This window comes from Procambarus clarkii, chromosome 64, assembly GCF_040958095.1.
Source record: "Procambarus clarkii isolate CNS0578487 chromosome 64, FALCON_Pclarkii_2.0, whole genome shotgun sequence".
NCBI lineage: Eukaryota > Metazoa > Arthropoda > Malacostraca > Decapoda > Cambaridae > Procambarus > Procambarus clarkii.
Window position 1 is genome coordinate 3282429 of NC_091213.1, and position 24369 is coordinate 3306797.

The 24369-nt window shown below is 46.4% G+C and overlaps 1 protein-coding gene across 4 annotated transcripts in view; it reads left to right on the top strand.

Moving 5' to 3' along the window:
* The window catches only part of LOC123768910 (ataxin-1-like), a 418165-nt gene that overhangs the window by 295860 nt on the left and 97936 nt on the right, over nucleotides 1–24369 (top strand). The window contains exon 1 of one of the 4 annotated variants that reach the window (XM_069309076.1): nucleotides 9197–9748. The exons of the other annotated variants lie outside the window; for them this stretch is intronic. The gene's annotated coding sequence lies outside the window, so the exon portion shown is untranslated. Of the gene's footprint in view, nucleotides 1–9196; nucleotides 9749–24369 lie in introns of those variants that run through there. 4 annotated transcript variants of the gene reach the window in all.

The following is a 24369-nucleotide window of genomic DNA, read 5'->3' on the forward strand; positions in this document are numbered from 1 at the left end:
AAGCCCAAGTTATCAACACTACAGACAGGTGAGGAGAACATATATTCCTCAGCTCACAATGAAGCCCAAGTTATCAACACTACAGACAGGTGAGGAGAACATATATTCCTCAGCTCACAATGAAGCCCTTGGACACACACCTCACTTTAGGAACAGTCCACAAAATTCCAAACATTAATGTATTTGTATAAAATATATATAAATGTAATAATTTTCCTGTATTTTAATGTAAAAATTTCCCCTGTATTTTAATGTAAATTTATTCTCTAATTTTTGTAAATCGTTTATAGGTAAATACGTATATCATTCGCAGGCGATGAGTCACAATAACGGGGCTGAAGTATGTTGACCAGACCACACACTAGAAGGTGAAGGGACGACGACGTTTCGGTCCGTCCTGGACCATTCTCAAGTCGATTGTGAGAATGGTCCACAATCGACTTGAGAATGGTCCAGGACGGACCGAAACGTCGTCGTCCCTTCAATTTCTAGTGTGTGGTCTGGTCAACGTATATCATTCAGTTTTTTTTAATTATCTTGTTCTGTACTACTGAAACACTTGTTCACTAAGAATTGTAATGTATAATTGCCTTGTAACACTTTTGTATATGTAATTTATTGTATTTTTTTAAATAGATAAAAAAAAAAAATTCGTCTCCAACTTTAGAAATTGATATTTAGGTAACAATCTTGCCCAAAATCAATATTAACTGATGTCAGTATTGATGTGCCGGCATGATAACCCTCTCATTGGTGACTTCCTCAACTGCTGGATCTCTTGTAGGGTATTATCCATCTCGACTACAACTACCTGAATTTGGATTCACGATGCAGGTACGCAAGCACTTAAAAATGTGTACATCTTTCCATAATCTTTGACGGCTTTGGTTATATTTATTAAACAGTTCACAAGCATGAAAACTTGCCAATCAACTGTTGTTATTGTTATAAACAGCCTCCTGGTGCTTCGGAGCTCATTAACTGTTTAATAATTGTAAACAAAGCCGCCAAAGATTGAGAAAAGATGTACAGGTTCGTAAGTGCTTGCGTAACTGCTTCGTGAATCTGGCCGCAGAATTATTGAAACGTCTTCCTCCATCCTTGACTAAGATGACCTCCTCACTTCCGGAGTAATCAGTGATGATGCAACAGATCACTACTCAACTTCCTCCATCCTTGACTAACATGACCTCCTCACTTCTGGAGTAATCAGTGATGATGCAACAGATCACTACTCAACTTCCTCCATCCTTGACTAAGATGACCTCACTTCTGGAGTAATCAGTGATGATGCAACAGATCACTACTCAACTTCCTCCATCCTTGACTAAGATGACCTCCTCACTTCTGGAGTAATCAGTGATGATGCAACAGATCACTACTCAACTTCCTCCATCCTTGACTAAGATGACCTCCTCACTTCTGGAGTAATCAGTGATGATGCAACAGATCACTACTCAACTTCCTCCATCCTTGACTAAGATGACCTCCTCACTTCTGGACTAATCAGTGATGATGCAACAGATCACTACTCAACTTCCTCCATCCTTGACTAACATGACCTCCTCACTTCTGGAGTAATCAGTGATGATGCAACAGATCACTGCTCAACTTCCTCCATCCTTGACTAAGATGACCTCACTTCTGGAGTAATCAGTGATGATGCAACAGATCACTACTCAACTTCCTCCATCCTTGACTAAGATGACCTCACTTCTGGAGTAATCAGTGATGATGCAACAGATCACTACTCAACAAACCACCTCTGAAGTGTAGGAAATCAGGTTGAGACTGCATACTAAAGCTTCCATTAGTAACTTGTGTAGCCGCTGCTGGCCACATTAACTAGTCAACCCGTCCTCTTAAAAATAGCGTCACTTTTGGCTCGTATGCGGCACTATGGCCAAATTTGGACGTAATTTGATATGAAATCGACTCACAAAAGTGACGTACTGTTCCGTTTTCTGTTTGAGTCGTCCGGCTTACTCGGTAAGGTTAGAATAGATGACTTTCAATTCACGTTTTTCATAACGTTTTGAAACTTTATGAGAATTTCCTGCCCACCTAACCTATCAGAAGACCCTTAACTTACTGTTGTTGAAAAAAAAAATCCCAAACTTATTTTCATTTTTTTTCATTTTCAAATTACAACCAAATTCGGCCATACGGGCAAACGGCCAAAAGCGACGTTATTTTTAAGAGGACAGGTTGTAGGAGACTGATCTCAGAAATATGCTAAACATCACTCTATGAATACTGACATGTTCTTACAAGAGACTCAGCCTCTGTAATGCTCACTGTCCATCGCTTACTAAGCAAGTCACAAAAAGGCTAAGAAGCCATGTCTCACTGAAGCGATACGCCATTTAAAAATATGAATAAGGGAAGGAATACAAGATAGAGGTCATTCCTCAAGAATTCCCTTAGCGGTACTCCTCAGTGTTCTCTAAGATAATAACAAAACACAAGACAACCCTACTATGAAAATAAATTTAATCAAATTAGCGATAACATGAAAAAAACATGAAAACATTGCCTTCACATGCCCACTGTCAGCCCCAAAGATCTCAGTAAATAGGCAAGACATCATCATCATCTCTAGGAGATGAACAATGCACAAACAACAGGACTCCATCAAGTAGGATATAATCTCCTCACACAACCAGACCATCACCAGAGATATCTTAACAAATAAATAACAAATATATATATTTATATTATATATATATATTATATATATATATTATATATATAAACTTTAGACACAACACCCACGAGGGGACTTGAACCCTGATACTTCTAACTTGCGTGTTTAGGCAAGTGTGTGCATATATATATATATATATATATATATATATATATATATATATATATATATATATATATATATATAATATAAAATGATGTGGACCTTCGTACATATATTAACGTAATATACAAATTTAAAGTAAAATTTGGTATTGCTGAATTTTGACAAACTGAAAAAGATTTTGTATTTGTTTTTAATAAAACCTAACCATCCTAGGCCTAATACACGCTATCTGAGGCCTAACATAGTACACATATATACTATACTAGGCCTAGGAATATTTAAATTTCGTGTTCAGCTTAATTTTTTCAGGACTTTAAGTAAATAGTACCAACTTCGACTATCCAGTTGTCCATTATGTCAATATATGTACAAAGGTCCACATATAGTTACACATAGTACTATATCTAAACAGGAGGATGGGTTGATATATACATATATAATAGTTTGTGAAGTAGACATTCTGTGACTCAATTTACAGCCATATGAGACAAAGTCTGGCATTAATTAAGCCTTTTAAACAAATGCCACATTTTGTCCAATTTGTGTCCTAATTTAAACCATTTCTAAGACTTCATTGTTCCTCTGCCCACAGGTAAGGCTGGCGAGGTGTTGACCTCTCTCAGGGGACCCCTCGTGACCTCTGACCTCCAGGTGAGTCACCATGATGTGATAATTACCTTACATTTCCGTCGTTGGGGACAGGAAGCCTGCACTTGACAGAGGACTACTTACCTCCTTACTCAACTGATCGTACAGTAACCATCATACATGTCTTCCCAGACACTCGTTTACTTGTTACTTTAACAGTTCTAAGAATAGCTAACATGTAGCTTTATATTATCTTAATATTCAATTAACACAAGAGTCTGCCCGCTCAGTGAGCAACAAGGTTATTTCTACGTCTGGCAGGGAAGACGGGAACGTAAACAGTCAAGAATACAAGTCCGTTGAATATAAGTTACCTGTTAATTAAATATCCCTCTTACATAACCCAACATATCAATTAATGTTCTAATATTTACTAAGTCAAGAAACCACACAAAATCCCTAAGTCAGGTCCTATCACTACCAAAATACTTGAGTGACTGGGGCAAGATTCACGAAAGCACTTATGCAAGCACTTACGAACCTGTACATCTTTTCTCAATCTTTGGCGGCTGTGTTTACAATTATTAAACAGTTAATGAGCTGCGAAGCACCAGGAGGCTGTTTATAACAATAACAACAGTTGAATAGGAAGTTTTCATGCTAGTAAACTGTTTAATAAATGTAACCAAAGCCGTCAAAGATTGAGAAAAGATGTACAGGTTCGTAAGTACTTGCGAAAGTGCTTTCGTGAATCTGGTCCCTGGTCCCTACATGAATATAAAAGAACCAAATTTGGATCTAGATTCACGAAGCTCTATGTATTTCTTCGTAAGTGGGTTTGCTACGAAGGTTCCTAAGTATGCCCTAAGAAGATGCTTAGGTGCAATTCACGTAGGTCCACTTAGGAAGATATTTGGGTTCTGGGTCTGGTTCACCTGCGTGCCGCTAGAGGTCACTACTGTATTTCGTTTGGCCAATCAGAGAGCAGCAACATTCTTCATATTGAAGATTTAGCGCTGGCGTATCGCAGCTCTACTGCCTCCTATTTACGTCGAATTTTCTTATAAATTAGTATATTTCGAAGTAAAACAATGTTTTTTCAACATCTACAGCCAGCACCGACATTGTAGTAAACAAATATGTTACATTTGTTGTTTACCTACGTAATTCTAAGAGATACTGTGTAGCTGTCCTTGTTGCTGGGAAGATGCGCTGACAATTATTGTATATATTTACTGAATTTACCCAAGGGCCACTAACTATCTAGTGACCTCGAAGAGGACAGGAAAGCCAGCGGCTTGTTAAAGTGCCCGCCAATTGTCTTAATGATATTTTTTAGCTGGAATTTGGCATTTACGGCTTCAGCAGGTAGGCGGTTCTATGGGTTTATAGCCCTCTTGGTGGAAAAAAACATCTGTTTTCAGTCCTACTTGAGAGAACATACTCTCCAACACTATATCTGTGATTGTCCTGTTATCAGTGACTTCATACCAAATGGTATGAGGTACTTTGAGCTCTGTAATTACTTCATACACTCAGGAATATTGGAAGATATTCTTGTGCTGCACCCAGATTTTGCCAGTGGAGGCTAATAGTATTAAGAGCCTTAAGTATTTTGTTTTCTCCTGATTCCATGTATGACTGGCCATCCTGTGAGGTGAGGATGTTGGGTGAGCTTGTAGCTGGTTTTTGATCTACACTGTGTGGTCCTTTATACAGAATAGGGAAGCAGCACATTGCTGTGTATACCTAAACATGTTTAAAAATACATTGTTTGAGCAGAGTCTGGTAGAAACTGGTAAGAGTAATTATAATATAATGTTTCCATGATTCAGTGCTTACCTCTTGTGAAAATCGTGAAGAGTTGTTTAGTCAGAGTTGATTTGTTTTTTGTATTGAGGCTGGTATTCTCTACCTTGATTCCATGTACAGTATGTCTAACCATCCTGTGAGATGGGAGTATTAGATAAACTTATAGCTAGTTTTTTATCTACACTGTGTAATATTCCATATAGAATAGGGTAGCAGCACATTGCTGTGTATACCTAATCTTTTTAATAAAAAAATCAGTAATAAAGATTTTAAATTATAGTTTGTATTATTACAAATACTGTATTATCCTTATTATATCATGTTAACCATAGATCATTAAGATCTCATGTTGATATGTAATAGTCATATTTCTTTTGAACTGCAAATCCATGCTAATCATTCATTAAATTGTGCATTATGTCTCAATTTTTCACTTCCTTGGATATACTGTACAGTACAAAAGATAGGATAAAAATAAACCAGTAATATTTCTTTCATTAAATTTTTTTATTTAAATAACTGCATCAATATTTTTACAGCTGACAGGATTTGTTTTCCCATACAAGTGCATTATTTGTTAAAAAAAATTGCTTTATTGTTACACACATTGGTGCTACACAGCCTTCCCAGCTTGGTGCCTTCTTTTAATACTTACTTACTGATTAATAAATAAAAAATAAATAAATTTTATTCAGGAAAAGTACATACAGTTGATTTACAAACATAATGTTGGATTTATAGACAGAGCTAGTACATACAATACCTAAAGCCACTAATACTCATAGCATTTCGGGCAAGGTGTGGGGGGAAAAATACTTAGATTAAAACTTAATAGTAAGCGGGATTAGGTATAAATTGTGTTGAAAGAAGGAATAAAAAAATAAAAAAAGGGGGGTAACAGAAATCAGCAATTGTACACGTTGGTGAACAGCATTGTTTAAAAAATAGCAAAACATGGGTTGACATTTAGGGGGGTAAGGTAGGTTACATGGAGTTAATTAGGTAGTACTTAGTTTTACTCTTAAACTGGTTGAGAGAGGTACAGCCTTTGACATGATTCGGGAGGTCATTCCACATTCTGGGTCCCTTGATTTGTAGAGCACTTCTAGTTTGGTTACACACAGCCAAATTGTGTAACAGGAAGAGGTCTTGGACACAAATTTGTTCCATGCTAAATGTTGAGGGATCAGCTGAGTATTCCTCAAATAAAATAAGCTACCTCAGCTTATAAAGTAAATAAAATAAGCATTTCTCAAATAAGTAGCTGCCTCACCTCACTGCCTTACTGCTACATAGCCTTCCCGGCATGGTGCCTTCTTTTGATAATTACTTGTTCCACACCCAAGTTGTGTAACAGGAAGAGGTCTTGGACCCTTACTTCCCTCTCTCTTTTTTAATAGTCAATATAGTCATAATTATAGCTTTAAGTATTTAATGAATAAAGTTTTTGACATTTTTACCCTTCTCCTTACCTAACATCATTTGTGCAGCATATTTTTATTTTATGTCTCACCCAGATTTAATTTCAAAATAAAACCAAACTAAATAAATTAAAAATGGGTATTTTTAGCTAAGGTACACCCTTACTACTAGGTGAACAGGAGCATTTGGTGATAGTAAATGATCCCATCAGGCAGGGCTCATCACCTCTCATATTTCATGTTCACCAGTGTTTATTTACTTAATAACTACTGGTATAATATCTTGCTATTATAAAACTAATTCTACTATCATAAAAGACATATTTACTCAAAGTTTCAAGCAGAGAATGCATATATAACTAACACAAAGGACGCCTCTTCATGAGATTCACCAGCTATAATATTTTTGTCATGTTCCAATATCTTAAAATCGATCCCAGTGTTATGTAGTAGAGAAAAATTGAGTTATATCCAGTTTACATAAAGCTACGAGTGGTCGACACCACACTTAGATCCCGGACCAAACTTACGAAGGTTTTTCCACTTTGTGTAGCTACCTGAATACCGACGTAGCCGCCACGAAGGCGCTAAGAAAGAAAACATTCGTAGCTAGGAAGAAAAACCTTCGTAAGTACCTTCGTGAATCTGGCCCCCTGGCAGAGCCAATTAAGAACCCATGGTCATAACGTAAGTGGAGTGCCTCAAGGCTCTGTCCTGGGACCTCTGTTATTCACAATTATATATATATATATATATATATATATATATATATATATATATATATATATATATATATATATATATATATATATATATAATGTCGTACCTAGTAGCCAGAACTCACTTCTCAGCTTACTATTCAAGGCCCGATTTGCCTAATAAGCCAAGTTTTCCTGAATTAATATATTTACTATAATTTTTTTCTTATGAAATGATAAAGCAACCCTTTTCTCTATGTATGAGGTCAATTTTTTTTTATTGGAGTTAAAATTAACGTAGATATATGACCGAACCTAACCAACCCTACCTAACCTAACCTAACCTATATTTATAGGTAAGGTTAGGTTAGGTAGCCAAAAAAAGCTAGGTTAGGTTAGGTTAGGTAGGTTAGGTAGACGAAAAAACATTAATTCATGAAAACTTGGCTTATTAGGCAAATCGGGCCTTGCATAGTAGGCTGAGAAGTGCGTTCTGGCTACTAGGTACGACATATATATAATATATATATATATATATATATATATATATATATATATATATATATATATATATATATATATATATATATATATATATATATATATATATAATGTAATATACACATGATTTAGAATCAGGTTTCAGCAGCAATATTTGCAAATTTGCCGATGATACAAAAATCGGGAGGGAAATAAACATGGAAAAAAGACTCGCTATCACGTCAAGACGATCTAAATAAGGTTTTGAAATGGTCAAAAGATTGGCAAAGGCAGTTTAATGCTGACAAATGTAAGGTTTTGGGACTAGGTAATGATAGTTACAGGATATCAGCTGGATGGGGTTGAGATCGCGACGTCGGATTGAGAAAGGGATCTGGGAGTAATGATAAGAAAAAAATTAAAGCCAACAGATCAATGCATAAATATTCGTAATAAGGCAATTAGAATACTGGGATTTATTTATCGAAGCGTTAGTAACAAGACTCCTGGTGTTGACCAGACCACACACTAGAAGGTGAAGGGACGACGACGTTTCGGTCCGTCCTGGACACAATCGACTTGAGAATGGTCCAGGACGGACCGAAACGTCGTCGTCCCTTCATCTTCTAGTGTGTGGTCTGGTCAACATACTTTAGTCACGTTATTGTGACTCATCGCCTGCAGAAGACTCCTGGTGTTCTTCAGTTATATCTAGCTCTGGTTAGGTCCCATTTAGATTATACACTTCAGTTTTGGTCGCTATACTATAGAATGGACAAATTCACTAGAACGCGTCCAGCTTTGGATGACAAAGTTAATCCCACAAATTAGAAATTTTCCATATGAAGAGAGATTGACAAGACTTGAGTTACAATCTCAAGAACGGCGAAGTGTTAAGGGTCTCGACACCATCCAATCTTACTGTTACCCTTTTTACTGTAAAGACTGCCTTCACACACTTGTTGTCTTGAAACTGTCTTAACTTTTCTTATTTTGTTGATTAGTCCAATGTTGGTGACACACCCTCACTCGAGCCAATGGTCCTCAGGCTGGGCTCGTTCAACCGGCGGCCTACCCCAAAGACGCATTCATCAGTTTTTAACGTATGGTCCGTATTCATCATCAGTATTTTCTCAAAATATAAGTTAATTAATGTTATTACAAACTAGAATGTGTAATAGTTAGGTATTAGGGTTCAATTGACCATTATCTGTATTTGTAGTAAGTGGGTGGAGGAAGCATTTAGCAACCCATCCTCGAACCATATCCATTCCATCCAGCGGTCGACCCCAAAAACGTATTCATCAATTTTAACATTCTGTTCATTCAAAACAGATATTTTCTCAAATATAAATTATTATTATTATATATTAGTATATTGTGCATATTTAGGTATTGGTTAGGTTAGGTGTTTAGGTTCTGTTGGCGATTATTTGTATTTGTAGTACGTGGGTGAAGCATTTACAGCGTTGTGGTTCGAACACAAGTCGTCAGTGAAGCACTTGTTCCGGAAGTGTTCGAACGTCATCAGTTGTGAGTCGTGTGTAAACCGTCTGTCATTCATAAACACCTGGGGGTTTGGCGGGTGGGTGGAATCACTTTTGGGTCTTTGTGTAGAGGACGGGCTGGATTTAGAGAGGTGGGAGCCGAGTAGAGGTGGCGAACGCAGCACTGCTCGAGGACAACACATTCGTCATCACTTGTGCGTCGTGAGTAAAGTGGTTTTCATACATGAAGAGCGGGTTTGGTGGCTGGATTAATGGGCATACAGCCTTTGTTGATGAGGACGGGTTGGTGGAGCCACACCCTCAGTCACCCCAGCACTCCCTTACCGAGCCACACCCACACAACCACACCATGTAGCCTGAAGCTGGTGTACCCACAGGCTAAAAGGTGTATCCACAGAAGAGTACTGTGTACAGTGTTCTAATAACCAGGTAATATGTTAAGTGATATGTTCTTGATTCCCCCCATTTTGCACCAGGAAGATAACGTAAGTTTTTAAGGTTAATAGATGTTAATCTTCTTGTTTGAGGAGCTGTTCACTTGAGACAGTTAAGCAAGTCCCAGCTGTGTCTGGGTACAAGTGACAGGATGAACAACCCAGCGGGTTTTCTTCCTATTTGGGAGTGTTGTACATGCTGCTATGGCAGTGTGTCCACTCACAGGATGAGTGGCGCTGCCCAATACTTTCATTATGGCGGAGTGTCCACTCACAGGATGAGTGACGCTGCCCAATACTGTCACTATGGTGGTGTGTCCACTCACAGGATGAGTGGCGCTGCCCAATACTGTCACTATGGCGGTGTGTCCACTCACAGGATGAGTGGCGCTGCCCAATACTGTCACTATGGTGGTGTGTCCACTCACAGGATGAGTGGCGCTGCCCAATACTGTCACTATGGCGGTGTGTCCACTCACAGGATGAGTGGCGCTGCCCAATACTGTCACTATGGCGGTGTGTCCACTCACAGGATGAGTGGCGCTGCCTAATACTGTCACTATAACCTTGTCCTTCATGTTGTCTACTCTCATAATAATCCTAGTGTCGTCAGCAAAGGATGAAACAGTGCTATAGGTTGTGTTCTTGTCTATGTCCGATATGAGGATGAGAAAAAGTACTGGAGCAAGCACAGTACCCTGGGGGACTGTACTGGAGCAAGCACAGTACCCTGGGGGGACTGTACTGGAGCAATCACAGTACCCTGGGGGACTGAGCTCTTCACGGTTGATGGTCCGGATTTCATTTTGTTGACTATTACACATTGGGTTCTGTTAGTCAGGAAATTGTAGGGTTCCCCCTACAATTTGCTCCAGGATAATTGTAGGTGTTCGTGTGCAGAAATTGTAGACTATGGAACACCATTGAATCCTGAATCAAGGGAGGCCCTTTGGGCCCCTAACTGTGTGTGGGAGAAACATTGGGCCCCCTGACTGTGGGGGGAACCATTGGGCCCTGTACATTTACAAATAGTAAAAATACACACACGCGCACGCGCGCACGCACGCACGCACGCACGCACACACGCACACACGCACACACGCACGCACACACACACACACACACACACACACACACACACACACACACACACACACACACACACACACACACACACACACACACACACTGGGCCTGGTAGCCTGGTGGATAGCGCGCAGGACTCGTAATTCTGTGTCGCGGGTTCGATTCCCGCACCAGACAAATGGGCAAAGTTTCTTGCACCCTGAATGCCCCTGTTACCTAGCAGTAAATAGGTACCTGGGAGTTAGTCAGCTGTCACGGGCTGCTTCCTGGGGTGTGTGTATGTGTGGTGTGGAGGAAAAAATAGTAGTAAACAGTTGAGAGGCGGGCCACAAGAGCAAAGCTCAACCCCCGCAAACACAACTAGGTGAATACACCTCTCCTGTGTGTGTGTGTGTGTGTGTGTGTGTGTGTGTGTGTGTGTGTGTGTGTGTGTGTGTGTGTGTGTGTGTGTTGAAACATATCCAATCAGACAGAACTATTTGCCTTGCTCCTTGCACTGAAATGTGTACAAGTCTCCAAACTTGATACATTAATTGTAAGTGACTCCTTATCATCCTTAATTGCTCTCAACTCCTTAAGACATAACTGTAACATGCTCGTGGAAGCTAGACAGAAATACAACAAAATTATGAATGATGATAACAGAGTCCATATCACGTGGACTCCATCTCATGTTCGCCTCTGAATGCATGATAGAGCTGATAAGCTAGCCAAAGAATCTGCCTTTAGAGGAGAAATTGAGTATAACCTTGGATTGTCAATGAGCAATCTGAGAGCAGCAGTACACTGAGAACTTCAACAAGATCTTGTAGATCTGAGGCAAAGTGAAATTGACACCAATAATTCCATCTATCATCATACTATCATGCAAGAGGAGCCACACATCTATGGATCATCCAATAAAATCAGCAGACTTCTAGATGTTACTACTGCTCGGCTTAGACTCGGTTACAAGTATCTCTGGGAATTCTCATTATCTGCTGATGTAGACCTGACCAAATGTAAACTGTGTCAACAAAATTATTCGCACACCCTCCGTCACTATGTGATGGAGTGCGAAAAGATCCAAGTTTACAGACAGCGTTATAACATATGCTCAAGAAATGTGTCAATATTTCATTCAAAATGATCTGCTACCAGAAATTTTAGCCAAATATCCCCAGTTTGCTAACTGTAGGTAGTAACTAAGTGATTGTAACCTATCCACCGCTGCCCACTGGATGGGGGGCGGTGGTGGTGGTGGTTGGGGGGTGACACTAGCTCTCCACATATGTCAGTTGCTTAGCCTCGAGGCTGTACTTGCAGTCGGTCTCCAGCCCATTTTCATGTACCAATATACATAAGACTATGTGACCAGATCATCAAGACTGTAACCTACTAAGCTAATAGAATTGTGAGGTTGAGTTCCTGAGCCCATTATGTGCCTCTGTAACCCTTTCCACTACCGCCACACTAGTTTCTTTATCAGCTACCTCACCCTGTCAGAGTAAATGAGACAAATGTATGTGAATGCATGTGTGTGTATATGTGTGTGTGTATGTATATGTATGTGTATAAAGTATATATGGAAGCTGATCAGAATTACATTTCACCTTTGTGAAAGTACATTAATGACACTATGTAAAAGACACATCAAACACTTTATGTAGGGCATACGTAAATCTGTGTATCTATGTATTTACGTATGTAGGTTAGCTTAGCATTTTAAAAGTGCCGAATCACCTTCTGTGGTTGATTGTTCAATAAACCCTTGAACTATATGTTTAACACTTCTGTAACCCTGTCCATGGAGGACAGAAGAAAATGTATATATGCTGGTTAGCATTGTAAATGTCTGGCCACGTCTGTGGTAGAAAATAATAATAATAAAAAAAAAAAACCTGCCACAGGATGGGTATGAAGTCGACTTTGGCCCATGGCATGAGTATGGGTGTCCACTACCGCCCAAAGGATGGGTATAGGTTGCATAATAGATTAAGTTAACTGAAAAATTCTACTCCCCGAGCCCGGCCTGGACCCAGGTTTGACTTGGGATAACTTGGTCCAACAGGCTGTTAGACCAAGCGGGCCGCTCCATATCAGCCCGTCCTTCAAAAATGGGGAGGTAAATGTAACAGCTCCATAAGTGCAATTATGTACTATGTATGGCAGTCAGGAAATGTACTCATTACACTTAGTATTAAAACGTACTGTCAATTTGGAGGATGGGCTTCACATATCCACTACAGCCCAGTTGATCCGGTACGTCTTGTAAGAACTTATGTCTCTTGAACACATCCACCTTTGTTCTGGTAATATATATAATGCTTGCTGGGAGGGTGTTGAACAACCGCGGACCTCTGATGTTCAGAGAGTGTTCTCTGATTGTGCCTATGGCACCTCTACTCCTCACTGGTTCTATTCTGCATTTCCTTCCGTATCTTTCGTTCCAGTATGTTGTTATTTTACTATGCGAATTTGGGACCTGGTCTTCAATTATCTTCCAAGTATATATTATTTGACACCTTTCTCGTCTCCTTTACAGAGAGTACATTTGGAGAGCTTTGAGACAGACCCAATAACCGAGATGTTTTATCGTGTCTATGAGTGTGTTGAAGGGGGGTCGAGTGTGTTGAAGGGGGGTCGAGTGTGTTGAAGGGGGGTCGAGTGTGTTGAAGGGGAGTCGAGTGTGTTGAAGGGGAGTCGAGTGTGTTGAAGGGGGGTCGAGTGTGTTGAAGGGGGGTCGAGTGTGTTGAAGGGGGGTCGAGTGTGTTGAAGGGGGGTCGAGTGTGTTGAAGGGGGAGTGTTGGAATGTGTTGATGTTGAGGGAGGAGTGTTGAGGATAGCAGTGTGGGGGGGGGTAATGATAGCAGGGTGGAAGGGTATACAGGAGTGATAATAAGATATTCAATAATGTTGTCAGGCAACACAAGGCCAACTTGCCCCAATGTGTGAAAAAGAACGAATTCTCAAATATTTGATGACTGAGTGCGAGACTAAGCTCAATCCCAGAAGGCACGGTCCTTACACCGTTACGCTCTCACATTCAAATACAGACAGGCTCACAACCTACAATTTTGTGCCTTCATTTCCTGACATCAAAAATGAGTTTCAAATTTGACTGTTGATGATATGGGAAAAATAACAACCAGAGGTCAATCAGGAGTTGCAGCTGGCAAGAGAAGCAACATTGCTGTGGTATGCAACGGTGGCAAATTCTTGGTACTTGGGTACCGAGAAGCGACATAGATGTGAGGACAGGATGCACGTTGTTTGTGGTTTTAGATTTAGCTACTGAGAACGAAATGTCTATGTAGCACGGTCTATGGTGAGCCCGTGAGACAGCATGCGGGTAAACGATCCAGCAGTAATGTCAGGCGACGTGTAGAGGCGAGAATAAAGCAAGCATAGACAGGCGAGGAGTCACAATAACGTGGCTAAAGTAAGTTGACCAGACCACACACTAGAAGGTGAAGGGACGACGACGACGACGTTTCGGTCCGTCCTGGACCATTCTCAAGTCGATTAAGAATGGCCCAGGACGGACCGAAACGTCGTCATCCCTTCACCTTCTAGTGTGTGGTCTGGTCAGAAAAAGCAAGCGTAGCATCAGCGGGTTAATGATAGTGTAGATTATAAGAGGCATCAAAGTCTGCCTCGCCATTGATGCTACTCCTCGCAGCTCTGGAGCACTCTTGTCTGGAGAGTTGCTTTGTTTCGACTTCCCCTTCATAGCTAAGTAAATATCCAAGCAACAAAATATTAGCCTTTACCGCCAGCATAAAAGCGCGCGGTGCGGGTTACTCCGACACTGCCATGTTCCCCTCCCAAGTGATAGGACATCATTGGCTTCCCTTCACCATCCTCATCACCTTAAATAACAATATGGGGTTAGCCACAGGTGGTGGAGACCTTCCTGGAAGCTGACACATGGGCAGGGCACACCACCGCCTGTGGGGGAAGCTGCCCCCCACCACCGCCTGTGGGGGAAGTTGCCCCCCACCACCGCCTGTAGGGGAAGATGCCCCCCACCACCGCCTGTGGGGGAAGCTGCCCCCCCACCACCGCCTGTGGGGGAAGCTGCCCCCCACCACCGCCTGTGGGGGAAGTTGCCCCCCACCACCGCCTGTGGGGGAAGCTGCCCCCTCACCACCGCCTGTGGGGGAAGCTGCCCCCTCACCACCGCCTGTGGGGGAAGCTGCCCCCCACCACCGCCTGTGGGGGAAGCTGCCCCCCACCACCGCCTGTGGGGGAAGCTACCCCCTCACCACCGCCTGTGGGGGAAGCTGCCCCCCCACCACCGCCTGTGGGGGAAGCTGCCCCCTCACCACCGCCTGTGGGGGAAGCTGCCCCCCCCCACCACCGCCTGTGGGGGAAGCTGCCCCCCCACCACCGCCTGTGGGGGAAGCTGCCCCCCCACCACCGCCTGTGGGGAAAGCTGCCCCCCCCACCACCGCCTGTGGGGAAAGCTGCCCCCCCACCACCGCCTGTGGGGAAAGCTGCCCCCCACCACCGCCTGTGGGGAAAGCTGCCCCCCACCACCGCCTGTGGGGAAAGCTGCCCCCCACCACCGCCTGTGGGGGAAGCTGCCCCCCACCACCGCCTGTGGGGGAAGCTGCCCCCCACCACCGCCTGTGGGGAAAGCTGCCCCCCACCACCGCCTGTGGGGGAAGCTGCCCCCCACCACCTCTCGCAGTCAAGTGGCGGTGAAACGCGATACCCAGCAAGTGGTCCCTACCATGTCTGCCCTGTCGGCCCCCTCTGTTGTGGTAGTGTGTGTCGACCGTCTCTGTTATTGTGGTGGTGTGTGTCGACCGTCTCTGTTATTGTGGTGGTGTGTGTCGACCGTCTCTGTTGTTGTGGTGGTGTGTGTCGACCGTCTCTGTTGTTGTGGTAGTGTGTGTCGACCGTGTCTGTTGTTGTGGTGGTGTGTGTCGACCGTGTCTGTTGTTGTGGTAGTGTGTGTCGACCGTCTCTGTTGTTGTGGTAGTGTGTGTCGACCGTCTCTGTTATTGTGGTGGTGTGTGTCGACCGTCTATGTTGTGATAGTGTGTGTCGACCGTCTCTGTTGTTGTGGTGGTGTGTGTCGACCGTCTCTGTTATTGTGGTGGTGTGTGTCGACCGTCTATGTTGTTGTGGTACAACCCGTTCTCGCAAATTTAATAAGTCAATATTGACTTATTAGTTGCGTGCATAGGTGACATACTAAACATAATAGTTTCCCTTGAAAAGCTTCATAGAAAACACCGACCTTACCTAACCTACTTAGTATGTTAAGATAAGCATCTTATTGCTTCATAATTACAATTATTACCTAACCTATACCTATAATAGGTTAAGTAACAATTAGAATTACGAAGCTATAAGATGCTTATTTTAACATACTAAGTAGGTTAGGTAAGGTCGGTGTTTTCTATGAAGCTTTTCAAGGGAAACTATTATGTTTAGTATGTCACCTATGCACGCAATTAATAAGTCAATATTGACTTATTAAATTTGCGAGAACGGGTTGTATGGTACTGTATCGACATAACCCAGATTATATTAATTGCGGGGCACATTAACCAGATAACATCAGCGGAGTATGCAAGGTATGTACAATTAACACCACCTTTCGAAATATACTCAGAAGTATACAAGTACAGTGTATAACACGTTTGTGAGGACACTTCTGGAATATACAGCTCCTGCAGATAATACACGCTGGTGGCATGTCCGCTACACCCTCAACCGTTCCCATGGATTATGAAATAATGACGCCCACGCCCCAGCTGAGGCCCCTGTGTCCTAACCTCTCGTGCCCCGAGTAAAGGGTTTGGAATCTCCTTTGTATGGATACCTTCACACATAAATATAACACCCGTGGCAGGTGGCTACCGTTACCCGTGGCAGGTGGCTACCGTTACCCGTGGCAGGTGGCTACCGTTACCCGTGGCAGGTGGCTACCGTTACCTGTGGCAGGTGGCTACCGTTACCTGTGGCAGGTGGCTACCGTTACCTGTGGCAGGTGGCTACCGTTACCTGTGGCAGGTGGCTACCGTTACCTGTGGCAGGTGGCTACCGTTACCTGTGGCAGGTGGCTACCGTTACCTGTGGCAGGTGGCTACCGTTACCTGTGGCAGGTGGCTACCGTTACCCGTGGCAGGTGGCTACCGTTACCTGTGGCAGGTGGCTACCGTTACCTGTGGGAGGTGGCTGCAGGTGACGGGTCACCCAATCCTGAGCACTCCAGGTGCCAACTCTGTGAGCAGGAACTGCGGCATGATCTCCCACACTACATCACTGAATGCCCAGTTATTAGACCATTCAGACCAGTTGGCATGAGGTATCTGGAGCTTTGCAATTACTTTATTCACTCTCGTATTCTTGAAGATATCCTCACAGTGTACCCAAAATTTGCCAGTGCCGGCTACTGAACATATGGCCCTGTATGACTAACCATCCTGCGAGATGGGGACTTTCGGTATCACATAGCTAGCTTGTTGACACACACTGTACTCCCCTTCATATAGTCTAGGGCAGCTGCACAAATGTAGATGTACCTGAATGTGTTAATAATAATAAAAAAAACGTTCTCGCCTCTCGTGCCCTGCGTCAAATATGGCATGCCCGGCAGGATGAGGACGGGGGGGGGGAAGGATGAGGGTGCTAGGGGGGAAAGGATGAGGGGGCGGGGGGGGGAAGGATGAGGGTGCTAGAGGGGAAAGGATGAGGAGACGGGGAAAGGATGAGGGGGCGGGGGGGGGGGAAGGATGAAGGAGCGGGGGGCAAGAATGAGGGGGCGGGGGGCAAGAATGAGGGGGCGGGGGGCAAGAATGAGGGGGCGGGGGGCAAGAATGAGGGAACGGGGGGGCAAGAATGAGGGGGCGGGGGGGCAAGAATGAGGGAACGGGGGGCAAGAATGAGGGGGCGGCGGAAGGATGAGGGGAAGGGGGGTAAGGATGAGGGGGGCGTGGGGGGGGGAAGGAGGATATGCGAGGGGAAAGGGCAAAAATAGCTTTAGCGAGAAGTGTAATTCATTAGCGCGGGTCGCGTGCAAAGAACAAATAAATGTGTTTGTCAAGGAACAAATAAAAGTGTTACATGTTAGCGGGGAAAAAGAGAGGTGGAGAGCAGCGGGCAAGTCGGTGAGATAAAGGGCGGCTCTTGCTGTCCGGCCGTCACCCGCTGAATACTGCACGGGAGACTCTTGTTGTGGGGGAGGCTGGCTGGCCAGGCAGGCAGGCAGGCAGGCTGGGGGAGGCTGGCTGGCAGGCAGGCAGGCAGGCTGGCAGGCTGGGGGAGGCTGGCAGGCAGGCAGGCTGGCAGGCTGGCAGGCAGGCAGGCAGGCTGGGGGAGGGTGGCAGGCAGGCAGGCTAGGGGAGGGTGGCAGGCAGGCTGGCTGGGGGAGGGTGGCAGGCAGGCAGGCTAGGGGAGGGTGGCAGGCAGGCAGGCTAGGGGAGGGTGGCAGGCAGGCAGGCTGGGGGAGGGTGGCAGGCAGGCAGGCTGGCTAGGGAAGGGTGGCAGGCAGGCAGGCTGGGGGAGGCTGGCAGGCAGGCTGGGGGAGGGTGGCAGGCAGGCTGGAAAAGGGTGGCAGGCAGGCTGGCAGGAGTAAGGCAGAACCCACGAAGTTTATATTACCAAAGTGAAAAAGTATGTTAAAGTCAACCCCACATGTATTTGATACCCCAGTAAACAGGACATCCATATAAAGCCGAGTCCAAGTGCAGTTAAAAGCTCTGTACCTCAAGGTACAGTCCTTGCTCCACTGCTGTTCCTTATTCACATATCAGATATAGACTCTAATACAAGTCACAGCTTCGTGTCATCCTTTGCAGATGACACAAAAATCAGCATGAAAATTTCCTCTGTTGAAGACATTGAAAAACTACAAGCAGATATTAATAATGTTTTCGACTGGGCAGCAGACAATAACATGATGTTTAACAGTGATAAATTCCAGGTACTCAGGTACGGTAAAAATGAGGACCTTAAACATAATACAGGGTACAAAACACAATCAAATCTACCCATAGTAGGAAAGCAACATGTAAAGGATTTGGGAATAATGATGTACTGACGATCTAACGTTTAGGGAGCATAACCAAGCAAATATCGCGTCAGCCAGAAAAATGATAGGATGGATTACGAGAACTTTCAAATCCAGGGATCCCATCACAATGGTTGTACTCTTCAAGTCACTTGTGTTGTCCCGTCTTGAGTACTCCTCAGTACTCACTTCCCCCTTCAGAGTAAGAGAGATTGCTGAAATAGAGGGAATACAGAGAACATATACGGCACGCATAGACGAGATAAAGCACCTAAATTATTGGGATCGTCTCAAAGCTCTCCAAATGTACTCACTAGAAAGGAGACGAGAGAGATACCAAATAATATACACATGGAAAATACTGGAGGGACAGGTCCCAAATCTGCACAGTAAAATAACAACGTACTGGAGTGAACGATATGGAAGAAAATGCAGAATAGAACTAGTGAAGAGCAGAGGTGCCATAGGCACAATCAGAGAACACTGTATGAACATCAGAGGTCCACAGTTGTTCAACGTCCTCCCAGCGAGCATCAGAAATATTGCCGGAACAACCGTGGACATCTTTAAGAGAAAACTAGATAGTTTCCTCCAAGAAGTGCCGGACCAACCGGGCTGTGGTGGGTATGTGGGCCTGCGAGCCGCTCCAAGCAACAGCCTGGTGGACCAAACTCTCACAAGCCAAGCCTGGCCTCGGGCCGCGCTTGGAGTAGAACAACTCCCAGAACCCCATCAACCAGGTATCAAACAGGACCCCACATGTATATGATACCCCAGTAAACAGGACCCCACATGTATATGATACCCCAGTAAACAGGACCCCCACACTCAGGACCTCCCCAGGTTCACATATAGTGACCAGTCCTATGAATTGTATTCATTCTGTGATGTGATGGTGGTGTCTGAACACCTGTCCCGTCCTCTCCTCCTACACCTGTCACACCTGTCACTTGGCCGCCCCTCAACCCGTCTCGAGTCTTAGAATATTTGTTTAGTAAACTCTGAAGAGAGTTTACGTGGGGTATTCTTTTGTCAAATTGCGTGTATATAAATTGAACTTTACCTGGAGCGGGTTTTGAGAGTTGTTCTACTCCCCGTGTGACTTGTGAGAGTTTGGTCCACCAGGCTGTTGCTTGGAGCGGCCCGCAGGCCCACATACCCACCACAGCCCGGTTGGTCCGGCACTTCTTGGAGGAAACTATCTAGTTTTCTCTTAAAGATGTCCACGGTTGTTCCGGCAATATTTCTTATAGTCGCTGGGAGGACGTTGAACAACCGCGGACCTCTGATGTTTATACAGTGTTCTCTGATTGTGCCTATGGCACCTCTGCTCTTCACTGGTTCTATTCTGCATTTTCTTCCATATCGTTCACTCCAGTATGTTGTTATTTTACTGTGTAGATTTGGGACTTGGCCCTCCAGTATTTTCCATGTGTATATTATTTGGTATCTCTCTCGTCTCCTTTCTAGAGAGTACACTTGGAGGGCTTTGAGACGAAGTCGTTGTATTGGTGGTGGTGGTGGTGGTTGTGTTGGAGATGGTGGTATTGTTGTTGGTGATTTTGTTGGTGGTAAGGGTAGTGAGGGCTGGGAGTCAGGGGGGGGGGGTTGTCTGGTTGTGTGGGGGGGGCGGGGGCTGGGTGGGTAGGTCATATTACAGTGACAATAAACACGTTTGGCACAACCCAGCTCCCTCTTGTTAACTGTGCCCCCCCCACCCCCCCGCCCGACACACCCTCAGCCTCCACCCTCCCCCGTCCACTGATACTGACGCCCACACCCTCCCCCAGACCCCAGGACACCCACACCCTCCCCCAGACCCCAGGACACCCACACCCTCCCCCAGACCCCAGGACACCCACACCCTCCCCCAGACCCCAGGACACCCACACCCTCCCCCAGACCCCAGGACACCCACACCCTCCCCCAGACCCCAGCACGCCCACACCCTCCCCCAGACCCCAGCACGCCCACACCCTCCCCCAGACCCCAGCACGCCCACACCCTCCCCCAGACCCCAGCACGCCACACCCTCCCCCAGACCCCAGCACGCCCACACCCTCCCCCAGACCCCAGCACGCCCACACCCTCCCCCAGACCCCAGCACGCCCACACCCTCCCCCAGACCCCAGCACGCCCAAAGGGACACCCATTCCCGCCCCCGACTCGTGGATGAAAAGTGATAAGAATCTATGATCTAGGAGTTGATATCACGCCGAACCTGTCTCCTGAAGCCCACAGCGGGAGGATATCATCAGCGGCATATGCAAGGCTGGCTAACATTACAACGGCCTTCAGGAACCTGTGTAAGGCATCCTTCAGAACCTTGTCAAGCACAAGACGAAACTGGAGAAGGTTTAAAGGTATGCCCACCAAACTAGTCCCAGAACGAAGAGGTTTGAGTTACGAGGAAAGGCTACGAGAATTGCACCTCACATCGTTGGAAGAGAGGAGGAGTAAGGGCAGACATGATCACCACATTCAAAATTCTCATGGGAATTGACAGGGTGAACAAAAACAAACTTTTCAGCACGGGTGGTACGCGAACAAGGGGACACAGGTGGAAACTGAGTACCCAAATGAGCCACAGAGACGTCAGAAAAAACTTTGTCAGTGTCAGAGTAGTTAACAGGTGGAATGCATTAGGAAGTGATGTGGTGGAGGCTGACTCCATACACAGTTTCAAGTGTAGATATGATAGAGCCCAGTAGGCTCAGGAACCTGTACACCAGTTGATTGACAGTTGAGAGGCGGGACCAAAGAGCCAGAGCTCAACCCCCGCAAGCACAACTAGGTGAATACAACAACAAGAAGGTGAGTACACACAGACAGACACCAGGAGGTGAGTCACAGCTTACTCATGAGTGAAGTGGCTGACGACACATGACTCCTCGCTGGGGCCTCGCTACCTGGCGAGTGTACACGCTGCCCTGGAGGGCTCAGCACCTGGGCTCAGCACCTGGGCTCAGCACCTGGGCTCAGCACCTGGGCTCAGCAGCAGGGCTCAGCACCTGGGCTCAGCAGCAGGGCTCAGCAGCTGGGCTCAGCAGCTGGGCTCAGCACCTGGGCTCAGCAGCAGGGCTCAGCAGCTGGGCTCAGCACCTGGGCTCAGCACCTGGGCTCAGCAGCAGGGCTCAGCAGCTGGGCTCAGCAGGCTGGGATTGTAGTGCTGGGGGTGAGGGACAGGAGCTCCCACATTGTTAGTCTTCCTGACACCCTGATGTGTCACTGTCATGGTGACCAAGGGGCCCTCTGCTGCCACCTCTACTGTCATGGTGTCCAAGGGGCCCTCTGCTGCCACCTCTGTCATGGTGACCAAGGGGCCCTCTGCTGCCACCTCTACTGTCATGGTGACCAAGGGGCCCTCTGCTGCCACCTCTACTGTCATGGTGACCAAGGGGCCCTCTGCTGCCACCTCTACTGTCATGGTGACCAAGGGGCCCTCTGCTGCCACCTCTGTCATGGTGACCAAGGGGCCCTCTGCTGCCACCTCTACTGTCATGGTGTCCAAGGGGCCCTCTGCTGCCACCTCTGTCATGGTGACCAAGGGGCCCTCTGCTGCCACCTCTACTGTCATGGTGTCCAAGGGGCCCTCTGCTGCCACCTCTACTGTCATGGTGATCAAGGGGGCCCTCTGCTGCCACCTCTACTGTCATGGTGACCAAGGGGCCCTCTGCTGCCACCTCTACTATCATGGTGACCAAGGGGCCCTCTGCTGCCACCTCTACTGTCATGGTGACCAAGGGGCCCTCTGCTGCCACCACTCCCTGGGCCACTGTGTCCACTCCCTGGGCCACAGTGGCCACTCCCTGGGCCACAGTGGCCACTCCCTGGGCCACAGTGGCCACTCCCTGGGGCCACAGTGACCACTCCCCGGGCCACAGTGGCCACTCCCTGGGCCACAGTGACCACTCCCTGGGCCACAGTGGCCACTCCCCGGGCCACAGTGACCACTCCCCGGGCCACAGTGGCCACTCCCCGGGCCACAGTGGCCACTCCCTGGGCCACAGTGGCCACTCCCCGGGCCACAGTGACCACTCCCCGGGCCACAGTGACCACTCCCCGGGCCACAGTGGCCACTCCCTGGGCCACAGTGGCCACTCCCCGGGCCACAGTGGCCACTCCCCGGGCCACAGTGACCACTCCCTGGGCCACAGTGACCACTCCCCGGGCCACAGTGGCCACTCCCTGGGCCACAGTGGCCACTCCCTGGGGCCACAGTGGCCACTCCCTGGGGCCACAGTGGCCACTCCCTGGGGCCACAGTGGCCACTCCCTGGGGCCACAGTGGCCACTCCCTGGGGCCACAGTGGCCACTCCCTGGGGCCACAGTGGCCACTCCCTGGGCCACAGTGGCCCCTCCTTGGGCCACAGTGGCCAGAAGTGACGTTAATTCGACGCATAAACAACGCCATTTCAATGTTTAATCAATGTTGAATTGCCGTTGTTGTCTATTGTGGCCCCTGAGAAAGGCAAAGGATTAATGTTAGTAACTGGTTCCAGTTACACACACTTCCGGTCTTTGTATTAGTCCTCTTGACGGTAGTTTCAACTGGGAAGAGTCTTTCCAGTTTATCCCTCGACCGTCTAAGTGGTTGGGCACCATTCCTTTCCGGATGAGGCGGTAAGGATGGGCCGGAACGGTTTCCACCGTCCCCGGAATACGTCCCGCCAAATTGTTTAACAATCGGGTACACATTCCCTGCAGGGTGAACAGTGGCGTACAGTTAAGGACAGGCGCCCAGTCAATCCTCCCCGGCCAGGATACGAACCCACTGTATCTTGAGGTTATCTTGAGATGATTTCGGGGCTTTCTAGTGTCCCCGCGGCCCGGTCCTCGACCAGGCCTCCACCCCCAGGAAGCAGCCCGTGACAGCTGACTAACTCCCAGGTACCCTGTAGCCCAAATCACTCGCGGGACGAGTGTGTTACCTGCGCCAACTATGTAACTACCTCGTCAAGGATGTAACTTGTTAACCTAAATGAATTTTGAAGTTCAGTTCCTAAACCCATTATGTGCCTCTGTCCTTTCCTACTACAGCTCACAGGATGGGTATGGGGTCCACTACCCCCCTCATGATGGGTATGGGGTCCACTACCCCCCTCATGATGGGTATGGGGTCCACTATCCCCCTCATGATGGGTATGGGGTCCACTATCCCCCTCATGATGGGTATGGGGTCCACTATCCCCCTCATGATGGGTATGGGGTCCACTATCCCCCTCATGATGGGTATGGGGTCCACTATCCCCCTCATGATGGGTATGGGGTCCACTATCCCCCTCATGATGGGTATGGGGTCCACTATCCCCCTCATGATGGGTATGGGGTCCACTATCCCCCTCATGATGGGTATGGGGTCCACTATCCCCCTCATGATGGGTATGGGGTCCACTATCCCCCTCATGATGGGTATGGGGTCCACTATCCCCCTCATGATGGGTATGGGGTCCACTATCCCCCTCATGATGGGTATGGGGTCCACTATCCCCCTCATGATGGGTATGGGGTCCACTATCCCC